We start from the raw sequence: 12092 nt of genomic DNA, 5'->3' as shown, positions 1-12092 counted from the left end.
TCAGGACAATCTTCTGTGTGACATTCAACTTTAAAAAAGAAAAACATATAAATCAACTTTTGTGTCCTAGATAAGAATTAGTTCAATATCTTACTATGTTCAGTCATATTTTGAGAATATGCATTATACTAACACACGTACTTTTTTCCTCATATTTATGGCATATTTTATTCATATACTATTGGGTATAAAGTTATTTAATATTAATAATTTTTTCAGAATTTTTCAAACAGTAGAATCCTGCAGATTTTCTATTTTCTATTTTCTATTTAGAATTCCTACAGAAGCCTGAGTCTTGAAAGCACTTTCCACAGTTTACATCTTGTAAAGATAATACAATCTTAAAATCTTTGTAAAGAGACCATGGCAGAAATGTGTTCAAATTGGACAGACAAAGCTGTGCCATGGCCAAGCTTTCCCTGGGATCTATGACTAAATGCTCCACAATAATATACTCAAAGAGGAGGCACCAGAGATATAAAGAAGTATTAATAATACCTTAAGGAACTCAAACAAAAATCAACTATCACGCAGAACGAAGCAAAGAACAATCTCAGCAATCATTATTCTAGTTATACTGATTAAGGTTAACCACTTGTAGGGGTTAAATTTCTTACTGAAAGAAATTTTTAAGGGTGCTTGGGTGACTCAGTTGTTAAACATCTGCCTTCGGTTCAGGTCATGATCCCAGAGTCCTAGGATTGAGCCTCTCATCAGGCTCCCTGCTCGGCAGAAAGCCCACTTCCCCTGTTTGTGTTCCCTCTCTTGCTGTCTCTCTCTCTCTCTTTGTGTCAAATAAATAAATAAAATCTTTAATTAAAAAAGAAAAGGAATTTTTATTGTTGACATTTTTAATAGTTAAGCTTACAATTTCTTCTCTCTTTCTTCTTTTTCTTTCCAGGAAGATCTCCATTTTCATGATTTCAGTACCACCCATGTCTAATGGTTCCTAATTTTCCATAAGCCACAGATCATACCACAGAATGAATGTTATTGAAGAACACAGAGGTCAAATGCCATTTTCATCACATCATATCAAGCATACATATTATCAACTAGTCTTATCACACATGCTTATCACTGTTGATGGAGATTTTGAGCACCTACCTGAGTCAGTATTTGTCAAGTCACTCCACATTTTACGTTTTAAGTTACTTTTTATGACGCACTTTATATTTCTATAGTATCTCTGTCCATATTAAGCTCAATGTGAGTTTATGCTGATACCCAATTCTAATTCATCGTATGGATCATTCTAGCTTCTTACTCTTGCTTATTGTGAACTCTCATTTTATCAGTGAGAAGTGTGGTCTCTCCCATTTACACAATGACTCTGTCCTTCTACACAGGTGTATCAGCATTGGGACTGTTCACTCATACCTGTTGAAAAGTACGTTATTCACTGAAGTTTTTATGTATATAGCTCCTTTTGCCTTGAGTTTTAACAAGTCCACACATTTCCAAAGTTACTTATGTCAGCATCTTATTGTCCCTCTACTTCAGTTAAAATTATTTCCCAGATCTATTAATACAATGGGATTATTTTGCCATATCCTACATTGCAGTGGGATTCACAAGTTTTTTTTTTTAATTGCACTCATTAATGTTCACTCTTTGTGTTGTAACTTTCAAGGGTTATTTACAAGCATATGATGTAATGAACATACAATGATAGCATAATAGAGAATAATTTCATTGCCTTAAAATAGTCTCTTGAGCCTTTGTAATCATAGTTATTTTAAATTCTGTCTGAAAATTCCAAAATCTATTTCATGTTTGAGTCTGGTTCTGAAACTTGCTTTTCCCCTCTTAGACTGTCCTTTTCTTTTCTTTTAACGTGCCTTGTAATTTTTTGCTGAAAGGTGGACATGCCATATAAGGTGATAAAAACTGAGGTAAATAGCCTTTAAAGGAAAGTTTTATGTTAATATGGGTAGGAGTTGGGTTTTCTTTAGTTTCCTGTAGTTGCAAGTGTTAAAGACTTCAACTTTCTCTGGTATCCTCGTTTTGTGTGTCCCTTGATGCCTGTGGGCTTCTCTAATAACTCCTCCTTAATTAGAATGTGTATTTTTCGGGGTCCCTGGGTGGCTCAGTCAGGTAAGCAACTGACTTGATTTCGGCTCAGGTCATGATCTCAGGGTCTCAGTGTCGTGAGATTAATCCCAACTCGGTCCCCAGGGTAGGCATGGAGTGTGGCTAAGATTCTCTCTCTTTCTGCCTCTGCTCATCCCCTGCTCTCTCTCAGTTCAAAAAAAAAAAAGTATTTTCTAGCTCCTTCGATTTTGTCCACTGTTGTTATGCTGGAAATTTATTGTCAGATTGGTCTTGGGTAGATGCAAAAAGGTTCCTATTATTTTAAGATTAAATCTTGTTTAGTGGGATTGTGTCCTTGGGTTGTGATTTTTATAAGTATTTTTAGCACCATTTCTCCCCCTCTTAGGTGAGGTAGGAGGGCTAGAGGGGGTCTGGTCTCAGGGAAAAGCCCTTTCCCCAGGTGGGAAAAGTCATGTAAAGTGTTTTTCCTAGAGATTAGGTCTTTTCTATGTAGGACATTCTGGGTTTATTCACAATATTTACATACCCCAATTCTACCAAAACCATTAGGAAATCTTTCTTGTTTCTTCAGTGTTAAATGCTTGTGGGATTCCTATAGGTTAAAGCCACAAAATTATGGTAGCCCCTGTAAGACTGTATTCTCCAGGAGAGTCTCACTCTCAGTGTAGTCCACAGTAAGCCCTCCAGCCTTTCATCCAAATTACCATAAATATTCCTACATGTTTATGGTCCCAGAAGTTTCTGCTCCAGGTAAGCAGATCTCAGCTGTGACTTTTTGTCTCACTCAGATTTATTTTCTTGATGGCCATTTATTCTGACTTCATTTCGTTGATAAGTTCAAGAACAATTGTTATAGAATGTATTGTGATTTTGACTATTGTAAATTAGTTCAGAATTCCTACAATAAAGACTGTTTTGAAGGAGAGGATAAAACATCAGTCATGTCTAGGGAAGTAATGAGTCAAGATCAGAACAGTCATCAGCTTTTTCCTTCTTATCCTGTTTTTGTAAATTACTTTGTTCCTTCATTATCCTTTGCCACCTCAGAAACATGCCACATTGGAAACAATAGCAGAAAGAATTCCGGTTTAGAGGACAAAAGTTCTGTTGTTTTGACTCCCTCCGCCTGCCTTCCCAGGACTGTGACTTAATTACCATGTGATCTGCTCCAAAATCAGCATTTGGGGGGAAAAATGATTATACAAGCTAGTTTAATAACTTCAGTTAAACAATTGGGACTAAAGGAAATTATCTATTATTTTAAGTTATATCTACAGCATATATTTCCTAAAACAAGTAATTAAATTTATTTCTCACAGAAATATTTTAAATCATTTTTACAAAAAGGCAAACTTATAGACTTTGAAATTGGATTAAAGTTAAAATTATGATAACTGAATTTTATTTTAATTTCAAATAGCATCCCTGTTGCATTTAAATATAATTGCAGTAGATATTAGCATTTTATTAAAAAATTACTCTGAATTCTCTATTATATTTATACCAATTACCTATTTTTAAAGAACAAATTGAGGCTTTTAAATGATGTAAAACTTAATTTAGAATAAGCATAAATTTCATCAGTACTTTTCAAAATTTTATTTTGCTAACCTTTGGAAATTCTTTAGACATACTTATCAACTTGCTTTTTAATTCTTTTTTTTTTAAGATTTTATTATTTGAGAGAGAGAGGGATCACAAGTAGGCAGAAAGGCAGGCAGAGAAAGAGAGAGAGAGAGAGAGGGAGAGGGAAGCAGGTCCCCTGCCAAGCAGAGAGCCTGATGTGGGGCTTGCTCCCAGGACCATGGGATCAGGACCAGGATCATGATCCGAGGTGAAGGCAGAGGCTTAACCCACTGAGCCACCCAGGTGCCCCTGCCTTTTTATTATTTTGCTTCAGATCAATATTCATCTATAATTTCGGACTTTGCAAAAGTAATAAGATGTTGCAACTGATTGTGGAATAAATTGCAGCTGTTCCATATTAACATTGTCCTTTAAGTTTCAAATTTTATTCCAGTAACCAATATATTTTGTTATTGTATCAACTTTAATAATAGATCTAGTATAGGGGGAAATATATAGTCTTTAAAGATGTCTTGTGTCTAATAATCTTGTCTTCCGATTTTCTTAGCTGAGCAAACGTATCAGTAATCAACAACAACAACAACAAGAACAGGCCATAATTTTAAATGTATTTTTAAAAGGTTTTCTGCCTCCAGGTGCTGTTTGTGGTTGTCAGTAGGCCAGCCAGCAAATAAAAGGTGAATTACTGGACAGCAGTCCTGATCCGGCTTTTGTGATTCAGTGTTTGTCAGCATAGTTGTTGGGGCTGTTTAAAAAGCCAACAAAGAGAATCAGCAAGGCTTTATTAAATTCCATCACAGTCATAAAGGGCTTACTAAAAGGCTACTGTGACTGTGTGGTCATGTTTAATAATTGTGGTAAGCAACTGGTTTCCCAGCACCAGGCTATGAATTATACAAATCCAGGATAAAGATCATGTGGAGGGTGTCACACTATCTTTCTTGATCATTATTAGGAGTTGAAATCTTTCCTCTGTGTTTATGATGGAATGCCTATTTCTGAAGTAATAGCTTTAGTAAAAATTTCTCCCTGTTTTCTTTTTCTTAATATATTTACTTGGAAAAAATAGAAAAATTGTCACTTGAAAAAGTTACTAAATACAAAAATTTTGTAAGAAATAAGAGTCAATGCATTATTATTTTGGAAGTCAATACAGTTACAGAAAAATAATCTGAGCTGCTATGGCTCTCTCTGAACTATTTATTGAATATTTTGACATAAAATATTATAAATAACTGATAATGTTTAGTATCCTTCAGAATAAATTTTTATATGATTTTTTAAAATTCAAGCATCTCAGGTGGAAATTCTAATTAAATAAAGGCTATTGCATACACATTTATCTCGTCTACCTTTTTCCTGAAATATACTTACATGACTTAATAGAAATACACAGTATATAGATTTATAATAGTGAAAATCATTAAAAAGGAAAAAAATCAGAAGAGATTTCAACAGATTGCAGGAGTATTAAGTGAAAATGGGGAATGGCAATTGATACAGTAAGTGGGCAGAGCTGCAGCTCAGAATACTTACATAGTTTTCTTCAGAGAAAGTCCATGATCCTGCCCAAAGAAGTCTTGAAAAGGCTTTATATTTGGAACCGGTAGGAATATCAGAGGTTAGTCATGAGGCTGAAAACCAGGGAAGTTAATTGAAGTTACACAGAGTAGTTATACTATTAATTCCACTCCCCTTACTTCATAATGAGAATGCCAAAAAGCTGAGAATCAACACTTTCGTAAAGATAGTGAATGAACCCACAGAAAAGACATCTTCTTTCTGTCTAGCAAAGCAACCAACTCTGAGACCAGACACAGAAAGTGAAAAATGATAGAGATAAAAATGATAGAGAGATCCTGCCCACATATAGAGAGTTCCTTCCCCCAAGTTCCAGACATCATTCTTAGATATGAATGGATTGTTCTGGATGAAATTCTGTGACAGAAAAAAAGGATGTTGGGTAAAAACTTAGGACATATGAATATATTATGGTATTTAGTTAATTCAAAATATTTATGATTTCGATAATATGGAATTCTGGAAAAGACAAAACCATAGAGATATTTAAAAAAATCATTGGTTCCCAGCAGTTCAGGGGAGAGGGTAAAGATTAGCTAGGTGAAGCACGGGGGTGGGGGGAGGGGGATTAGGACATCAAAACTATTCTGTATCATAATGTGAAGTTCGATATATCACATTATACATTTATCAAAACCCACAGAACTTTACAGCACAAAGATTAAAACTTGATCCATGTAAACTGACAAAAAGAAATTAAGAAGTTGAAGTATTCCCAGTAAGGAACTATAGACTTTGACAAGAGAAATTAATTGCGTTACAACTGTATGAAACAACCACAGTGTAGGAGGGAGGAGAAAAAGTGCTGACTTAAGTAACTACTGAGTACAGTCCATGAGAATAAAAGAAACACAAATCGCATATAAACAAGGTGCTTGTTACACAAATGTAAGGGCTGTTGATAGTACTTTCCCTCAATATGATGTGACAAATTTGACCAAGATGTGTCCTATGGGAGTAAAGATATATAATTCTGATACTACTATAAATCTATATGTGTGTATATATGCATTATATATTATATGCATATACATATAATATATATAAATACTAGTATGAGAATTGTATATATTTAATTATATATATACAGAGCATATATATATACTGATACTATTTTATATTTATATGTATGATACTACATATTATCGTATCAATACATCGTTTGAACAATGACAGACATGGATGGAAGATGATGGGAGCTAGGTTTCTCAATGTTGGAGTGAGTATTTACAGATGAGCAAGGGAAAGCTAGAATAATCCATATGGTAATGGATTTGAGGTGGAGACTCAGCATAAACTAACATGTAATATAAACACATTGCTTTTTCTGTTAGCAGAGAGGGACTAAAAGCACTGACACTCTAGTGACAATGAGCATACCTAGTCTCTAGATCTTGATTTCTAGTAACATTCTCTAAAACAAGGAACTGAGGCTTTTTGGAGAAATTGCTGATTCTAAGACTGCGACTGGGAATATACAAGGTGAGTCTGGAGCATTTTATAATGCCAGAAAGGTAAAAAAAAAAAAAAAAGGAAGAAGAAGAAAAAAAAGAAGAAAGAAAAAAAAATAACTGATGTGGTATGTCAAAAGGACACAGGAGGCAACTGTAAGACCCCAGTGGCTAATGCTGAAACTATTCATCAACAAAAGTAAAGTAGTCTTGGATTATAATTCAAAGTATAAATTAAATACTCAAGAGTCCATACTGATATAAACAAATAAATTAATTAATAATGGAGCATTCTATAATATATGTGATCAATACTCCTTAAAAATGCCAAGAATAGGAGGAGTCAAGATGGCGGAGAAGTAGCAGGCTGAGACTACATCAGGTAGCAGGAGATCAGCTGGATAGCTTATCTAAACATTGCAAACACCTACAAATCCAATGGGAGATCAAAGAGAAGAAGAACAGCAATTCTAGAAACAGAAAATCAACCACTTTCTGAAAGGTAGGACTGGCGGAGAAGTGAATCTAAAACGACGGGAAGATAGACCGCGGGGGGAGGGGCCGGCTCCCGGCAAGCGGCGGAGGAAAGGAGCACAAAATCAGGACTTTTAAAAGTCTGTTCCACTGAGGGACATTGCTCCAGAGGCTAAACCAGGGTGAAGCCCACGCAGGGTCAGTGTGGCCCCAGGTCCCACAGGGTCACAGAAGGATCAGGGGTGTCAGAGTGTTGCAGAGCTCGCAGGTATTAGAACAGAGAAGCTGGTTGCAGAGACAGAGCCAAGGACTGAACTCTCAGCTCGGGGTTACCTTGAACTGGTCGCGGGCTGGGTGAGCTCAGAGCGTGGCTAGAGGCTGGGGATATGGGAGTGATCAGGTGCTGTCCTCTGGGGGCGCACTGAGGAGTGGGGCTCCAGGCTCTTGGCTCCTCCGGGCCAGAGACTGGGAGGCCGCCATTTTCATTCCCGTCCTCCAGGAACTCTACGGAAAGCGTTCAGGGAACAGAAGCTCCCAAAAGCGAACCCGAGCCGCTTACTTAGTCCGGCCGCCGGTAAGGGGGGTGCAATCCTGCCTCGGGCAAAGACACTTGAGAATCACTACAACAGGCCCCTCCCCCAAAAGATCAACAAAATATCCAGCCAGGAGGAAGTTCATCTATCAAGGAAAGTAGATTCAATTCCTAAGAGAGCAGCGCAATTCCAGAGGAGGAGAAAGCAAAGCACAGAACTCATGGCTTTCTTCCCATGATTCTTTAGTCTTGCGGCTATTTCAATTTTTTTTCCTTTTTTCAATTTTTTTTCTTTTTTCTTCTTCTGCTAAATTTTTTAAAACTTTTACCCTTTTCTTTTTTAACGTTTTTTGACTAGTTTATCTAAATATATATATTTTTTCTTTCTTTTTTATATTTTTTCTTTATTTGTTTTATTTTTTAAATTTTTTTCTTTTTTTTTTCTGAACCTCTTTTTATCCCCTTTCTCCCCCCCACAATTTGGGGTCTCTTCTCATTTGCTTACAGCGCATTTTTTCTGGGGTCTTTGCCACCCTTTTAGTATTTTATTTGCTCCTTCATATCCTCTTATCTGGACAAAATGACAAGGCAGAAAAAATCACCACAAACAAAAGAACAAGAGACAGTACTGAAGGCTAGGGACCTAATCAACACAGACATTGGTAATATGTCAGATCAAGAGTTCAGAATGACGATTCTGATCATTCTAGCCGGGCTCGAAAAAGGCATGGAAGATATTAGAGAAACCCTCTCTGGAGATATTAAAGCCCTTTCTGGAGAAATTAAAGAACTAATATCTAACCAAGTTGAAATAAAAAAAGCTATTAATGAGGTGCAATCAAAAATGGAGGCTCTCACTGCTAGGATAAATGAGGCAGAAGAAAGAATTAGTGATATAGAAGACCAAATGACAGAGAATAAAGAAGCTGAACAAAAGAGGGACAAACAGCTACTGGACAATGAGGGGAGAATTCGAGAGATAAGTGACACCATAAGACGAAACAACATTAGAATAATTGGGATTCCAGAAGAAGAAGAAACAGAGAGGGGAGGAGAAGGTCTATTGGAGAGAATTATTGGAGAGAATTTCCCTAATATGGCAAAGGGAACAAGCATCAAAATCCAGGAGATGCAGAGAACCCCCCTCAAAGTCAACAAGAATAGGTCCACACCCCGTCACCTAATAGTAAAATTTACAAGTCTTAGTGACAAAGAGAAAATCCTGAAAGCAGCCCGAGAAAAGAAGTCTGTAACATACAATGGTAAAAATATGAGATTGGCAGCAGACTTATCCACAGAGACCTGGCAGGCCAGGAAGAGCTGGCATGATATATTCAGAGCACTAAATGAGAAAAACATGCAGCCAAGAAAACTCTATCCAGCTAGGCTATCATTGAAAATAGAAGGAGAGATCAAAAGCTTCCAGGACAAACAAAAACTGAAGGAATTTGCAAACACCAAACCAGCTCTACAGGAAATATTGAAAGGGGTCCTCTAAGCAAAGAGAGAGCCTAAAAGTAGTAGATCAGAAAGGTACAGAGACAATATACAGTAACAGCCACCTTACAGACTAATAATGGCGCTAAATTCATATCTCTCAATAGTTACCCTGAATGTTAATGGGCTAAATGCCCCAATCAAAAGACACAGGGTATCAGAATGGATAAAAAAACAAAACCCATCAGTATGTTGCCTACAAGAAACTCATTTTAGACACGAAGACACCTCCAGATTTAAAGTGAGGGGGTGGAAAACAATTTACCATGCTAATGGGCATCAGAAGAAACCTGGGGTGGCAATCCTTATATCAGATCAATTAGATTTTAAGCCAAAGACTATAATAAGAGATGAGGAAGGACACTATATCCTACTCAAAGGGTCAGTCCAACAAGAAGATCTAACAATTTTAAATATCTATGCCCCTAACGTGGGAGCAGCCAACTATATCAACCAATTAATAACAAAATCAAAGAAACACATCAATAATAATACAATAATAGTAGGGGACTTTAACACTCCCCTCACTGAAATGGACAGATCATCCAAGCAAAAGATCAACAAGGAAATAAAGGCCTTAAATGACACACTGGACCAGATGGACATCAGAGATATATTCAGAATATTTCATCCCAAAGCAACAGAATACACATTCTTCTCTAGTGCACATGGAACATTCTCCAGAATAGATCACATCCTGGGTCACAAATCAGGTCTCAATCGGTATCAAAAGATTGGGATCATTCCCTGCATATTTTCAGACCACAATGCTCTGAAGCTAGAACTCAATCACAAGAGGAAAGCTGGAAAGAACCCAAATACATGGAGACTAAACAGCATCCTTCTAAAGAATGAATTGGTCAACCAGGAAATTAAAGAAGAATTGAAAAAATTCATGGAAACAAATGATAATGAAAACACAACAGTTCAAAATCTGTGGAACACAGCAAAGGCAGTCCTGAGAGGAAAATATATAGTGGTACAAGCCTTTCTCAAGAAACAAGAAAGGTCCCAAGTACACAACCTAACCCTACACATAAAGGAGCTGGAGAAAGAACAAGAAAGAAACCCTAAACCCAGCAGGAGAAGAGAAATCATAAAGATCAGAGCAGAAATCAATGAAATAGAAACCAAAAAAAACAATAGAAAAAAATCAATGAAACTAGGAGCTGGTTCTTTGAAAGAATCAACAAGATTGATAAACCCCTGGCCAGACTCATCAAAAAGAAAAGAGAAAGGACCCAAATAAATAAAATCATGAATGAAAGAGGAGAGATCACAACTAACACCAAAGAAATACAGACAATTATAAGAACATACTATGAGCAACTCTACGCCAACAAATTGGACAATCTGGAAGAAATGGATGCATTCCTAGAGACATATAAACTACCACAACTGAACCAGGAAGAAATAGAAAACCTGAACAGGCCCATAACCAGTAAGGAGATTGAAACAGTCATCAAACATCTCCAAACAAACAAAAGCCCAGGGCCAGACGGCTTCCCAGGGGAATTCTACCAAACATTTAAAGAAGAACTCATTCCTATTCTCCTGAAACTGTTCCAAAAAATAGAAATGGAAGGAAAACTTCCAAACTCATTTTATGAGGCCAGCATCACCTTGATCCCAAAACCAGACAAGGATCCCACCAAAAAAGAGAACTACAGACCAATATCCTTGATGAACACAGACGCAAAAATTCTCGCCAAAATACTAGCCAATAGGATTCAACAGTACATTAAAAGGATTATTCACCACGATCAAGTGGGATTTATTCCAGGGCTGCAGGGTTGGTTCAACATCCGCAAATCAATCAATGTGATAGAACACATTAATAAAAGAAAGAACAAGAACCATATGATACTCTCAATAGATGCTGAAAAAGCATTTGACAAAGTACAGCATCCCTTCCTGATCAAAACTCTTCAAAGTGTAGGGATAGAGGGCACATACCTCAATATTATCAAAGCCATCTATGAAAAACCCACCGCAAATATCATTCTCAATGGAGAAAAACTGAAAGCTTTTCCATTAAGGTCAGGAACACGGCAGGGATGTCCATTATCACCACTGCTATTCAACATAGTACTAGAAGTCCTAGCCTCAGCAATCAGACAACAAAAAGAAATTAAAGGCATCCAAATTGGTAAAGAAGAAGTCAAACTATCACTCTTTGCAGATGATATGATACTATATGTGGAAAACCCAAAAGACTCCACTCCAAAACTGCTAGAACTTGTCCAGGAATTCAGTAAAGTGTCAGGATATAAAATCAATGCACAGAAATCAGTTGCATTTCTGTACACCAACAACAAGACAGAAGAAAGAGAAATTAAGGAGTCAATCCCATTTACAATTGTACCCAAAACTATAAGATACCTAGGAATAAACCTAACGAAAGAGGCTAAGAATCTATACACAGAAAATTATAAAGTACTCATGAAAGAAATTGAGGAAGACACAAAGAAATGGAAAAATGTTCCATGCTCCTGGATTGGAAGAATAAATATTGTGAAAATGTCCATACTACCTAAAGCAATCTACACATTTAATGCAATCCCTATCAAAATACCATCCATTTTTTTCAAAGAAATGGAACAAATAATCCTCAAATTTATATGGAACCAGAAAAGACCTCGAATAGCCAAAGGAATATTGAAGAACAAAGCCAAAGTTGGTGGCATCACAATTCCGGACTTCAAGCTCTATTACAAAGCTGTCATCATCAAGACAGCATGGTACTGGCACAAAAACAGACACATAGATCAGTGGAACAGAATAGAGAGCCCAGAAATAGACCCTCAACTCTATGGTCAACTAATCTTCGACAAAGCAGGAAAGAATGTCCAATGGAAAAAAGACAGCCTCTTCAATAAATGGTGCTGGGAAAATTGGACAGCCACATGCAGAAA

Source organism: Meles meles, chromosome 5 (assembly GCF_922984935.1).
Source record: "Meles meles chromosome 5, mMelMel3.1 paternal haplotype, whole genome shotgun sequence".
Classification (NCBI taxonomy): domain Eukaryota; kingdom Metazoa; phylum Chordata; class Mammalia; order Carnivora; family Mustelidae; genus Meles; species Meles meles.
The sequence above is the reverse complement of the archived record's forward strand: the minus strand, read 5'-3'. Positions refer to the sequence as shown.